This window comes from Triturus cristatus, chromosome 3_1, assembly GCF_964204655.1.
Source record: "Triturus cristatus chromosome 3_1, aTriCri1.1, whole genome shotgun sequence".
In the NCBI taxonomy this organism is placed as follows: domain Eukaryota; kingdom Metazoa; phylum Chordata; class Amphibia; order Caudata; family Salamandridae; genus Triturus; species Triturus cristatus.
The window spans coordinates 108613894-108628683 of record NC_140583.1 but is presented as its reverse complement, the minus strand read 5'-3'; positions in this window follow the sequence as shown (position 1 = coordinate 108628683).

Sequence of the window (14790 nt, the reverse complement as noted above, 5' to 3'; positions counted from 1 at the left end):
ATTCCTGCGCCTGCACCTACCCATGCATCTACTACCGCACTCTGCACTCCCCAGCATCAGAGATCTGGTCTCAACAACACAGTACTTTTTAGTGGGAGTCCAAAAGGAGCTGACACCGCTGAGTCGCGGCTAAGTATGGGTACATCAACAACCACTGTAGCCCTAGCGGCTAAGCGTAAACGGTAGACTGAGAAGCCCACTTTCTCAAAAAGGAAACAACCCATTCATGCTAGCTCATCTCGCACCTGTTTGACTTCGTGGATACAGCCCTCATCGAGTGTTAGCATCCCAGAAGTTTCATCAAATGGGAAGTAAAGTTGTTCTATCTGTACTGAGGAGGTATGTTCTGCACCTGACATGGGGGTTATGGGGAATACCTTCATCAACATTATTATTGACACTGCCTCTGTGTTCTGCTCGATTTTCCCGGCCTTCTTGTGAGGAAAAGTGATTGAATGTGACTTCAGTCTCTTACCATTCAAGTCTAAGGGTTAGAGTAGTGAATGGAGCCTATTTACTAGGCACTTCGACATGATCCTGTGCTCTTCCCCATAGATCAGGGCTTGCACACATAGCCTAGGGGATAGATTCGTTAGTATTAGGGATAACCTGTCCTGTAGTGAGGGTATTTCATGGAGCCGTGCTGAATTCAGGCCTGGTAGGCCTCAAACGGGAGAGACTCCATCTTTCTTTCTGCTCCGGCAGCTTGGGATGCTTCTAGGTCAAATGTAATGTTTTAGTTATGAGGTGTTATTCGCTTGGAGAGAACCGGTTCAGGCCGGCCCTTATCGAAGGATTGTATTTTTCTTCATGCCGAAGACACTACATCAGGCCGGCCGGCTGGGAACGTGTCCTTGGTACGGGGAGGTACAAGAATTTGGTGGGCGGCAGGTTACGGGCCGGAATTTTCCATGAGGAAACGCACCTCTATATTAGTGAAAGTCTGAGGCAGTTACATGTTCAGTCCGTAGGCGGCATCTAGCCATTAGCAGTAAAGCTACTACTTATTCCAGGGAAGACAGACGCCATCTTGAAGGCGGAGAAAAACAGAGAGACAGATACTCTCCTAGCAGAATAGCCAGAGAGGAGAGAGTAGCCGATAAGGAAGAGGTCCCAGTGACTCGGAGAAAGGTGAAGAGAACAGCGCATGGTGGTGCAGACATGTATCCGTGACTGCGGAGGTGTGACTTCCAGACGAGCCGAGGCACAGACGAGAAGGGAACCTAGATGACCACTGAGTGCAGGCTACATACTACTAAGGTGATGTCGACCCTTTCTTATTAGAGTACACAACTTAATCTTTCACTTTTCTTTGCAGGTTATGTGTTATATTGTAATGTTATGTGATTGCGTATGTAATGAGTAATAAAGTACCCAGTTTGTAGTGAACCAACATGTGCTGCGTGTTCTTGTATGAGAGGGTAGCCTATTCTTCTAGTCAGCTGCGGCTACATGAACAGATGTTAACCCTGATCAGGTAAGTGGTAACTGAATAAGGGAAAGAGGAGCCCCTCGAACCGGAGAACAGGCTATGCTCGAACTGGCAGTCCTTGTGTGATCTGATGAATAGTGAGACTGATTCCCTTTTTGTATGTTATGGTGATCATAGGATGAACTGTCGTATGGGCAGAGAGGTCTGGATTCGTATGGGATTGTGTATGGGATCGCGAGGCCGCCGATTGTGCTGAGACTGCCGTCTGGGTAGAGAGGTCTGGATTCGTATGGGATCGCGAGGCCACCACTTGTGATACTGTCGTATGGGCAGAGAGGTCTGGATTCGTATGGGATCGTGAGGCCGCCACTTGTGATACTGTCGTATGGGCAGAGAGGTCTGGATTCGTATGGGATCGCGAGGCCGCCGATTGTGCTGAGACTGCCGTCTGAGTAGAGAGGTCTGGATTCGTATGGGATCGCGAGGCCGCCACTTGTGATCCTGTCGTATGGGCAGAGAGGTCTGGATTCGTATAGGGGTCGCGAGGCCGCCAATTGTGCTGAGACTGCCGTCTGGGTAGAGAGGTCTGGATTCGTATGGGATCGCGAGGCCGCCACTTGTGATATTGTCGTATGGGCAGAGAGGTCTGGATTCGTATGGGATCGCGAGGCCGCCGATTGTGCTGAGACTGCCGTCTGGGTAGAGAGGTCTGGATTCGTATGGGATCGCGAGGCCGCCACTTGTGATACTGTCGTATGGGCAGAGAGGTCTGGATTCGTATGGGATCGCGAGGCCGCCACTTGTGATACTGTCGTATGGGCAGAGAGGTCTGGATCCGTATGGGATCGCGAGGCCGCCGATTATAAGAGGTCTTGGTATGTATAGTAGGAATTCCCTGTCCTTAGGTGGTAAGATATATATGGTTACCTATTGTAGATAGGCCCTAGGGAGAGGGAGGGGGTAACGTTCTGGCTGGGTTAGTGAGGCTCTGATGAGCGGGTTCTATCTGATCCGAAAACCCAAGCAGAACATTTGGCGTCACGAACCGTTTACGAAACCTGTGTGCGTTGTGGTTGTATCGTGTTTGCTTTCGGCGCGTGCGTGGTTTCGTTTGTATATATAATTGTGTGTATAGTTTTTTTTTTTTCTTTCTTCTTTCTCTTTTTCTCTTTTTCTTTCTTTTACGAGATGTTTTCTAGAAAGTCGAAATCTACTTTTAAGTTGCCCGTTGATATTCCCGGCTGGGATTCAACGCCTTATGAAGCCTTAGCCCGTGAGTGGGCTGATTCTACTGGTTTGAGTGAGAATTGGAATTCTTTTTTGGAGCTGGCGGAGCCGGCTAATGTGATTACTTGTTTACAGAAGGCGCCGGTATCTAAGGTGATGAGCTTCCTGTTTTGGGGCGCAGAGGTTGGATTGTTCTGTCTGCTTACAGGATTCTGCATGAGAGGTTGTTGAAGTTACAGAAATCGCATAAGGATGTGGAAGCGAACTTTGTTGAGATTCAGAATGCTCATACTTTGTTGCTTTAGACTCTTTGGAGGATTTTACTCAACAAGAAATTAGTGATATTTTGCAGCGATTTCGGCAGCGAGCTGGTGAGACCTTACTCACATGGATGGTGCGCCTTTATGAACTGGGCGCTGCTGGCATTATGTTGGATGCTGGCGATTGTTTGAAGTTTTGTTCCTTGAGTTCGGATTCTACTGTACAGGATCATTTTCGTAACTTTAATGGTGGTGGTCAAATTACTTTGCTTCAATTGGCGACTGAGGGTTGTAATCAAAAATATCCTACTGAGTCTGACTGGCCTGTGAATGACAAACCGTGGTATACTTTGCGCGATGCTGCACAACGTCTCAAAGAGGAGGTGATGAAAACGGCAATTTTTCTGAATACTGCTGACAGGTTGCTTGATGGTTTGTTGACATCTTCTGTGCGGAATCGTATTATTCGTTCTTCCCCTGTTGCTTATAAGCAGGTCATGATGACTTTATTGATTAATCAGACTGGTAACATATTATCTTTGGTGCTGGAATCGGTACGCCAACTCGGTGAGTTGGGTGAGTGGTTTAAACCTGAACGGCAGTCCCGGCCTGACACTCGTACTCCTGGTGACAATAAACTTACTAGACGTGATATGTTTTTGGGTCTTATGGCCGATGGTGTGCGGAAGGAGGACATTGACGGTGAGACTACTTGTCGTTTGTGGGAAATGTTTCGCAAACGTGGCTTGGATCGAAAGGAGGGTGCCCGGCGTGTTCGGACGACTGAGTGTGATCGTGGTTTTTCTGACGGTAGCGGTGATGACGACCGCCGTGGGCGCTCTGATCGTCGTGATGATCGACGTTATGTACGTGATTTGTCCCCCCGTCGTGAGAGAGACAGAGAGAGAGAGGGGGAAAGAGAAAGGGGGAGCGATGATTATGTTAACAGCAGACGTAGAGATGATAGGGATCAATCCCCTGAGTTGAGAAGGAGAGAGGATCGACACAGATTGGCCGATCGAAACCTGCAGTACAATGCAGAGGACAGGAATCCATTTCGTAATAGAGATGGATATGAACAGGAGGTATCGATACCTGGGAAACGTGAGAGTCTTTATCCTGATTTATCCTGGTACACAGAACGCAGTAAAAATGACTAGGAAATAGGTCAAGCTCCAGTACACAGATGGGCTCACAGAGATAATAGACCCTATGTAGATATTGATATTTATTGGAGACATCGTAATGTCCAAAGGGCCCGAGCATTGGTAGATACAGGAGCGGAGGCCACTCTTATTCATGGAAAATCAAAGAAGTTTAAAGGTCAGCCTTTTACAATTACCGGATTAGGTGGAAAGGAAACTCCCGCAGTTCAAACTTTACTTGAAATGAGAATAGGTAGAATTCCTAGAAAACAATACTCTGTATTAGTGGTGCCACTCTTAGAATTCATAATTGGAATTGATATTTTGAAAGGAATGACTTTGCACTTAGATGATGGATGTTACCAATTTGGAACTAAACATTATATATCGTCCAGGCCTGTACGGGTTGGTCGTTTAAGAATGCCCCCCATAAATTCCCCAGGCGACAAAAGTGGTTCGTCAGAAGCAGTATCGTATTCCAGGTGGTCATGAAGAGATTAGTACCACTATTCAGGAGTTGGTGGATGCAGGAGTTATAACCCCAGTTACTTCTGCTTGGTATAATCCTGTTTGGCCTGTACGTAAGAGTGATAATTCTTGGCGCATGACTGTTGATTATCGAGAATTGAATAGACACACACCCTCTTTGACTGTTGCAGTACCGGATGTTATTACCCTAATTGAAAGAATCCAAAAACATCCAGGTACATGGTATGCGTCCATTGATATTGCTAATGCTTTCTTTTCGATTCCGATTGCCCCTGAGTGTCAGGAACAATTCAGTTTTACGTGGAACGGGCGTCAGATGACGTTTAGAAGTCTTCCCCAGGGCTATGTGCATAGTCCTACGATATGTCACCGGCTGGTGGCAGAGTATTTGGCTGAGGTACCGGTTCATCCGCAAATTCAGATATGTCACTATATTGATGATATTTTGATCCAAGGCGAAACACAAGAGGAAGTTCAGACCCAATTGGACAGAGTCATTGAGTGCCTGCGTGAGAAAGGTTGGGAAATCAACCCGGATAAATTACAAGGTCCGTCCCAGGCTGTGAAATTTTTGGGTATTAATTGGCATGAGGGGCACCGAGAAGTGATCCCTCAGGTTAAACAGAAAATTCTTGATTTTGCAGTTCCGAGGAATTGGAAAGAAGCCCAAAGCTTCATTGATTTGTTTGGTTTTTGGCGCCAGCATATTCCTCATTTGAGTCAAATATTGGCCCCTTTGTACCAGGTCACTCGTAAAAAGAATGCATTTGAATGGGATAAACCACAGCAAGATGCGTTCAGTCTGGCAAAAGAAGCAATTCAGCATGCTCTGGATTTATGGCCTGTATGTGATGGTGATGTGGATTTGAATGTGTCTGTACAAGGCCTTTATGCGAATTGGAGTTTGTGGCAGAAACAAGGCAAGAGTAGAGTACCGTTAGGTTTCTGGACCAAAAAGTTACCTGATGCTGGTGAGCGTTATACACCTTTTGAGAAACAGTTACTTGCATGTTATTGGGCTCTGGTGGATACCGAGCAATTGACTTTGGGACATGATATAGTTTTGCGACCTGAAATTCCTATCATGCAGTGGGTTATGAGTTCGCCGAAAACTCACCGAATTGGACACGCTCAAGAGGCGAGTGTGATTAAATGGAAATGGTATATGCAAGACAGGGCACGTGTGGGACAAAAAGGAGTTGCATCTTTGCAAGAGCAGGTGGCGCGGGCGCCATCGACTGAGACTGAGAGTGAATGTTCTGTACCTTTAATACAGGAGTCTCCTGTTAAGTGGGGTAGACCTTTTGATGATTTGTCCACGGAGGACAGAAACCATGTCTGGTTTACGGATGGTTCAGCAAGGTTCATAGGGACGAAACGGCATTGGAAGGCGGTGTCCTATAATCCGATCACACAAAAATTGCTGAGTACAACTGGTGAGGGTAATTCAGCATGCTCTGGATTTATGGCCTGTATGTGATGGTGATGTGGATTTGAATGTGTCTGTACAAGGCCTTTATGCGAATTGGAGTTTGTGGCAGAAACAAGGCAAGAGTAGAGTACCGTTAGGTTTCTGGACCAAAAAGTTACCTGATGCTGGTGAGCGTTATACACCTTTTGAGAAACAGTTACTTGCATGTTATTGGGCTCTGGTGGATACCGAGCAATTGACTTTGGGACATGATATAGTTTTGCGACCTGAAATTCCTATCATGCAGTGGGTTATGAGTTCGCCGAAAACTCACCGAATTGGACACGCTCAAGAGGCGAGTGTGATTAAATGGAAATGGTATATACAAGACAGGGCACGTGTGGGACAAAAAGGAGTTGCATCTTTGCATGAGCAGGTGGCGCGGGCACCATCGACTGAGACTGAGAGTGAATGTTCTGTACCTTTAATACAGGAGTCTCCTGTTAAGTGGGCTAGACCTTTTGATGATTTGTCCACGGAGGACAGAAACCATGTCTGGTTTACGGATGGTTCAGCAAGGTTCATAGGGACGAAACGGCATTGGAAGGCGGTATCCTATAATCCGATCACACAAAAATTGCTGAGTACAACTGGTGAGGGTAAGAGCAGTCAATTTGCTGAACTCTATGCTGTTTATCAAGTTCTGAAACAAGAGTTACCTGGCACATGTCATATTTTCACCGATTCTTGGTCTACTGCCAATGGACTGGCAGTTTGGTTACCGACTTGGCATTCCCATAGTTGGAAAATCCATTCAAAAGAACTGTGGGGAAAAGAATTATGGCAGGAGATTTGGGAAATGCTCCCACAGAGTACTGTTACAATCTTCCATGTGGATGCTCATACCCCGATAGACTCTCTTGACAAATTCTTTCATAACATTGCAGATGAGAAATCTAAAATTGCTGAGGCAGTGGTGGACAGGCAAGATTCTGATATTGCGGGATTGGCGAAATGGGCCCACCAGAAAGCAGGACACTTTGGAGAGAAAGCCACTAGCAGGTGGGCTGCTGATCGAGGAATTTATATTCCCCTAGATTTAATCAAAAATGTTATTCTACATTGTCCCATTTGTCAGCATATCAGGCAGCGCAAAGTGCCCCAAATTGTTAAAGGTCATTTACATCGCGGGAAATTGCCCGCTCAAATTTGGCAGATTGATTACATCGGTCCACTTCCTATGAGTAGGAATTGTCAATATGTTTGCACTATTGTTGATACATACAGTGGCCTGTTGGTGGCCCTTCCCTGTAAGCAAGCTACCCAATTGAATACTATTAAAACATTGGAATTGATTATGATGTATTATGGTGTGCCATTCCAAATTCAATCTGATAATGCATCCCATTTTCGTGGAAGATTGGTACAGGAATTCTGTGTGGAAAACAATATTGAATGGGTGTTTCATATACCATATTATCCACAGGCCTCGGGTCTTGTGGAGAGGTTGAATGGACTGCTGAAAGATCAGTTACGTAAATTAACAGATGACAAGTATAAGAATTGGTGAGACTTTTTGCCTCAAGCGCTATTGATTTTGAATAACCGTCCTTTTCTAAATGCTGAATCCCCACTTATGCGTTTGTTTCCTCCGAATGTTGATGCTAAGCCCAATGAAATCAGAGAGACTGTGATGTACTGGGAGATTACTCCCGGAGCTTTGGCTCCATGTAGAGCGACCCCAGGGTCGGCAGGTTTAGACTTGCATGCCATGGATAACACCGTTATAAAAAGTAAGGATCGAGTCATCATTGAAACTGGTGTTGGTGTTCATATACCAACTGGGAATTTCGGATTAATCGCCCCTAGATCGGGGCTGGCTGTAAAAGGCATTCAGGTGCTTGGAGGAATCATTGACAGTGATTATCAGGGAGAGATTAAGGTGCTCCTGCTGAATAGCAGTGAGGTTGACTTACTGATACATCAAACTGACCGAGTGGCTCAATTGCTAATAATGCCTGTTTTCAGTGGTGAGATCACAAAAGGCACTGCCCCAACGTTGCTAACTGTACGAGGCCAGAAAGGTTTTGGATCCACAGATAATCCTGGGGCCAGAGTTTGGGTGCAGTCGCCTAAGAATCCCCCTGAACAAGCAGAAGTTATTGCAACCGGTCAAGACAACACCATTTTAGTTATGAGACCAGGGAAAGATAGCTGGGAAGCAGTCCCGGCTGACAAATGTTACTTACGAGAATGAATAATGCCTGTATTTGATTCTCTTTCAGATCATTCTTTGGACTGTTGCTGCAGGATGTGTCGGCGTTGGACTCCTTTTGGGCTGGTACGACGAGAGAGGAGGGATCCCATCAACCCGGGCTGAGTTGAGAACCCGAGTGTCGCGTTCCTTCGCTGCGTGGGATTCGTCGTCGAACTTTTGGACTACGTTAGCCAAACGAGTGACTAAAGCCCCTCATTTCTGCTTGACACCGATGAGATCGGTGACTGACATTCTAGCGACTTGTTTAGTTGCTGTCCCTGCTTCATTGGAGACTTTGACTCATATTTTTAATATATCGAATGCTCGCCCCAATGTTCTTCTGGGCGATTTTGCTACCCATGAGTATTGCCCCTTGTGTACTGTACTGTCAGACCCGATACCCCCCATCCAGTCCCAAATAGTTACCTATAATATCACACAGGGTGATTTGTGTTTTTTCCTTACTTGTGATCCTAGTGCGATTTCTGAATGTATGCGTTTAAGATTGAAAGGTGCCACTTCATTCACCGCTCATGAACGAACTTTGTGCCTTCAAAGGACACCGAAAACATGTACTTCTATTCAGAATAACATGACTTGCAAGAGTTTGGTAGTTACCCCCAGTCATTATCGCACGATGTTACCTTGTTAATGTTTTCATCACATCCGAATGCCAACTCTCGTGTGATTCGAGATACAGTGAGGTTACAGGAGGGTTGTGACTCATCTTTGCATTTATATTCCAAGTCTGAATACCTTAGCCTGGCTATTTCAATTGTTGGTGTTCCTGCTTTGGCAGTTTATAATGCCAAATCTATTGGGAATATGGCCTGCTGGATGGTAAAATCCATTAATCATACTTCTACAGTCCTGTCTGACATGCTATTAGACGCCCAGGGTGAACGTAGAGCTATCTTGCAAAATCGAGCGGCCATTGATTATCTTTTGCTTAAACATGGACAAAATTGTTCTGATTTTGAGGGTCTTTGTTGTTTTAACTTGTCTGATCATACAAAATCCATTCAAGCTCACATTGATAAACTACATGACTTGACAGAAGAAGTTAGAAAACACATTGACCAGGGCTGGTTTGACTGGCTCTTTAATTGGTTACCTGATTTGGATATGTTACGTCAGATATTAGGAGGTATTCTGGTTACTATCGGCATTTTGATTTCTATCTGTTGCTTTATTCAGTGTATTCCTTCACTACTTCAATTCTGCACACCTGGTACTAGACATAGATCAGTTAGTCTTGTTTCATATTATTCTTCCACAGATATTAGTTCTGTTTAATGAATTTATAATAGACTGAAGTCAAGGGTGAAATGTTCTGCTCGATTTTCCCGGCCTTCTTGTGAGGAAAAGTGATTGAATGTGACTTCAGTCTCTTACCATTCAAGTCTAAGGGTTAGAGTAGTGAATGGAGCCTATTTACTAGGCACTTCGAGATGATCCTGTGCTCTTCCCCATAGATCAGGGCTTGCACACATAGCCTAGGGGATAGATTCGTTAGTATTAGGGATAACCTGTCCTGTAGTGAGGGTATTTCATGGGGCCGTGCTGAATTCAGGCCTGGTAGGCCTCAAACGGGAGAGACTCCCTCTTTCTTTCTGCTCCGGCAGCTTGGGATGCTTCTAGGTCAAATGTAATGTTTTAGTTATGAGGTGTTATTCGCTTGGAGAGAACCGGTTCAGGCCGGCCCTTATCGAAGGATTGTATTTTTCTTCATGCCGAAGACACTACATCAGGCCGGCCGGCTGGGAACGTGTCCTTGGTACGGGGAGGTACAAGAATTTGGTGGGCGGCAGGTTACGGGCCGGAATTTTCCATGAGGAAACGCACCTCTATATTAGTGAAAGTCTGAGGCAGTTACATGTTCAGTCCGTAGGCGGCATCTAGCCGTTAGCAGTAAAGCTACTACTTATTCCAGGGAAGACAGACGCCATCTTGAAGGCGGAGAAAAACCGAGAGACAGATACTCTCCTAGCAGAATAGCCAGAGAGGAGAGAGTAGCCGATAAGGAAGAGGTCCCAGTGACTCGGAGAAAGGTGAAGAGAACAGCGCATGGTGGTGCAGACATGTATCCGTGACTGCGGAGGTGTGACTTCCAGACGAGCCGAGGCACAGACGAGAAGGGAACCTAGATGACCACTGAGTGCAGGCTACATACTACTAAGGTGATGTCGACCCTTTCTTATTAGAGTACACAACTTAATCTTTCACTTTTCTTTGCAGGTTATGTGTTATATTGTAATGTTATGTGATTGCGTATGTAATGAGTAATAAAGTACCCAGTTTGTAGTGAACCAACATGTGCTGCGTGTTCTTGTATGAGAGGGTAGCCTATTCTTCTAGTCAGCTGCGGCTACATGAACAGATGTTAACCCTGATCAGGTAAGTGGTAACTGAATAAGGGAAAGAGGAGCCCCTCGAACCGGAGAACAGGCTATGCTCGAACTGGCAGTCCTTGTGTGATCTGATGAATAGTGAGACTGATTCCCTTTTTGTATGTTATGGTGATCATAGGATGAACTGTCGTATGGGCAGAGAGGTCTGGATTCGTATGGGATCGCGAGGCCGCCGATTGTGCTGAGACTGCCGTCTGGGTAGAGAGGTCTGGATTCGTATGGGATCGCGAGGCCGCCACTTGTGATACTGTCGTATGGGCAGAGAGGTCTGGATTCGTATGGGATCGCGAGGCCGCCACTTGTGATACTGTCGTATGGGCAGAGAGGTCTGGATTCGTATGGGATCGCGAGGCCGCCGATTGTGCTGAGACTGCCGTCTGGGTAGAGAGGTCTGGATTCGTATGGGATCGCGAGGCCGCCACTTGTGATACTGTCGTATGGGCAGAGAGGTCTGGATTCGTATGGGATCGCGAGGCCGCCAATTGTGCTGAGACTGCCGTCTGGGTAGAGAGGTCTGGATTCGTATGGGATCGCGAGGCCGCCACTTGTGATACTGTCTTATGGGCAGAGAGGTCTGGATTCGTATGGGATCGCGAGGCCGCCGATTGTGCTGAGACTGCCGTCTGGGTAGAGAGGTCTGGATTCGTATGGGATCGCGAGGCCGCCACTTGTGATACTGTCGTATGGGCAGAGAGGTCTGGATTCGTATGGGATCGCGAGGCCGCCACTTGTGATACTGTCATATGGGCAGAGAGGTCTGGATCCGTATGGGATCGCGAGGCCGCCGATTATAAGAGGTCTTGGTATGTATAGTAGGAATTCCCTGTCCTTAGGTGGTAAGATATATATAGTTACCTATTGTAGATAGGCCCTAGGGAGAGGGAGGGGGTAACGTTCTGGCTGGGTTAGTGAGGCTCTGATGAGCGGGTTCTATCTGATCCGAAAACCCAAGCAGAACATTCTGCACAGATCAAAGATTTGATAGACATGAAAATGACATCCTATGGAAGCATCTAGATCATTTGATCACCCTTGTGAATAAGCTGAGCTGACCAGAGACAACCCAAACTATTGCTATCATGGGGGAGGGATTGACCTTGACACGTAGCATTCCACCTAATAATCCACCGACCTTCGCTTCATCCCTTCCTACTGGCCCTTTAGTTGGAAGCTCATGCAGAACATGTAGCAAAGTCAGGGAGTTCTTCCTACCTAAGGCTAATGCAGCGATAGAACATCCCTCCACCAATAAAGGTCCATCACACATGGTTGGGACTGTTCCGAACATGCCCCCTCTCGATTTGGGTAATTATTGCTGAAGGAGGTAGTATCAAGGTCCTACATACAAAAAGTGACTAATTCCAAGCCCTAATATATAAAAGGGGAGTATCTATTTGTCTCCTCAATTTTTATAATTTTGAATTTGATACCACACCAAATATAAATTTTATTAATTTGTTCGATTTTGTTACCACCTTACAGCATCATAATGCATTTGATAACATAGCTGGCATTTGCTTGGGGGGGGGGGGGGGGGGACTTCAATGCCAAGATACCCAGGAAAAAAACTGCAACTATATGGCCAAGCAGTAGAGCGCAAACCTGTAATAGGGGCGAAGAATTAATGAAAGACCTGCGAAATCATGTTACGGAAATTGTTGCAATAACTAACAATAATGATCCTCCAGAGCCAATAATTAGAGGCAGGGGCAGTGCCACTACCATAGACTATGTTTTTATTGTGCTTATTGAAAGCCGAGGTTGTCACCACTACCCATGGCAATCATAACCCAATTAAAATAGTGTTGAGATTCTCTCCCAGGTCGACATACAAAAATGAATGTGGTGCCAGGAATCTGACCCCCTTTACTGAGAATCTAAGATTGATCTTGCGAGGTGTCAACAACACTGACTTCGTTTATACGATTGCAAGGGACTATACGAGACTTATTGACTCGTGCTTGTCAACACAGGACCATAAGCCTGAAGTAATTGGAGCCGTCACAAAACTTTGTGCCCCAGTACATGACGAGGATCCCTTTGAGCACCAGGCCCCCATTCAGATCCCAATTTCTCTATCTGCAGTTGAGGAAGCCATTCAACAGAACTTAAAAATAAAGCTCCTGCACCCGATGGGCTGCCTGTTGATCTCATTAAGCACAAACCCAACTTCTGGGCACCGCTTTTACTAAATATTTTTAACAACCGAACTAATGCCCCGATACCAAGCACCTGGTCAACTCGTATTATTGTTCCGATTTTTAAAAAGGGCGACCGCTCCCAACCAAGTTGCCACAGACTGATTTCCCTGATAGACAACACTCTGAAATAAGGAGGATTTTATACAACAAGATCAAAACATGGACTGAGGAAGATTGGATGGTACAATCATGCCAGTTAGGATTTAGGAGTAAAGTAGGTACAAACGAACAGCGCCTAAATCTTAATCTAATTATTGGAAAGTACACCATAGCCCAGTGATCCCCAATATACCTGGCTTTTATGGACCTCACCTCAGCTTTTGATTTTAGCAATCAGTCATGTTTATGGTTCTTTTAGAATACGGTTTAGATGAGGTTTTAGTTCACTTTTTAGCACACCTACATAAGGATTTGAAAGCTCGGATCAGGGTTAATAAGGGTGGTGAGGTCTGTAATGACATTAGAATTTGCAGAGGGGTCAGGCAGGGATGTGTCTTGGCCCCTCTCCTTTTTATCTTATACATTAATGATCTACACAAGTCATTGATAGCACTAACCAATGATGTACCTAGAATTAATGGTAGCACACTCCCTGCCCTACTGTCTGCCGACAATGCTGTTTTAAAGGGCCCTATACCAAGTGCCCTACGCATCTTAGTGTGGGGTTTTGTGGACTTATGCACTCATTTTAATAAATCGGTTATAATGGCTTGTGGGCTGAGAAAGTATCTTTTACATTCCATCACCGTGGGCAATCAAAGTTTACAACGCACTTGCACTTTTCCTTCCTTAGGATTGGATCTTGCTGCTAATGGTTTCTGGTCTGACCATATGGCGTACAGCAGGAATAAGTTCACTAAGGCTATTAACTCGATTCTTGGTCTTCCTCAGCCAAAGAGGACAGGGGCAGTGTTAGCAATCGTGAACATTTTTAACCCCTTCGGTGCTCATGACGGAATGGTTCCGTCATGACCCACGGTTGAGCTGTGCTCATGACGGAACCATTCCGTCATGACCACGCCCGCGCAAGATTCCGTCAGCACAGCGGCGGAATCTGCGCAGCATCGAAGGGGTTAAATCTCAGGGCATACCAACATATGACGCAGAGGTTTGGGGTTTCACAAAGAGCAACAGCAATCAGTGTGAGGAAAACAGATTTTGTCGAAAACTCTTAGGAGCACCGATTTCCACATCCCAATATGTTTGCCATAGTGAATTAAAATTGCTCTACATTGAAGACTATGTAAAGGCCCTCCTTACTTTATTTTGGTTAGTAATCTGGAAAAACCCAGCAGCGTCCCTTACAAGAGAGAAAATAGGAGATTGCCTCAAGTGCGAGAAGGGAAGGGATATACCGTGGCTTGCTGCGGTGTGTGAGAGTTTAAGCAGTGTCAATTATGAACAGCTCTTTTCAAATCTGACTGAGATAGATAGTGTGAATAAAAAAGACCTTTGGATGGCCCTATATAAAAATGTTAGTAAAGCTAGACATGATAGAGGGATTAAGAAATCTACCTTTGTAACCTACATGCACATTGAGAACGTCTCACATATGCCATCTAGTTATCTCTTAAAACCTATTGGCCGCTGGGAGAGGGGACTCTTTTTTTGCTTAAGGGCAGGCACAGTAAAATATTAACTCTCTTTTCCCCTCGGGTACAATGCTAATCTACCTCATCTGTCATTTCCGTGCGATGGCTGAAGTGGGAAAACAATACAACATTTTTTATTCTTTCGTAAATGTTATATTAATTACGCAAAATGGCTTTTGATACCGTTTTTCAAAAAAATCTTGCCTGTCCATCTCGAAGCTGTTTACATGAAAATTCTTACACTGGAAGACGAGGAATCAGTCCTTCGTGTAGACACCTTTTTGAAAGTCGCTCTACGTGCCCGTAATACAATGTGCACTTTATGAAGGAAGATCTTATTGAATTAGTCCTCACACTGTTATTAT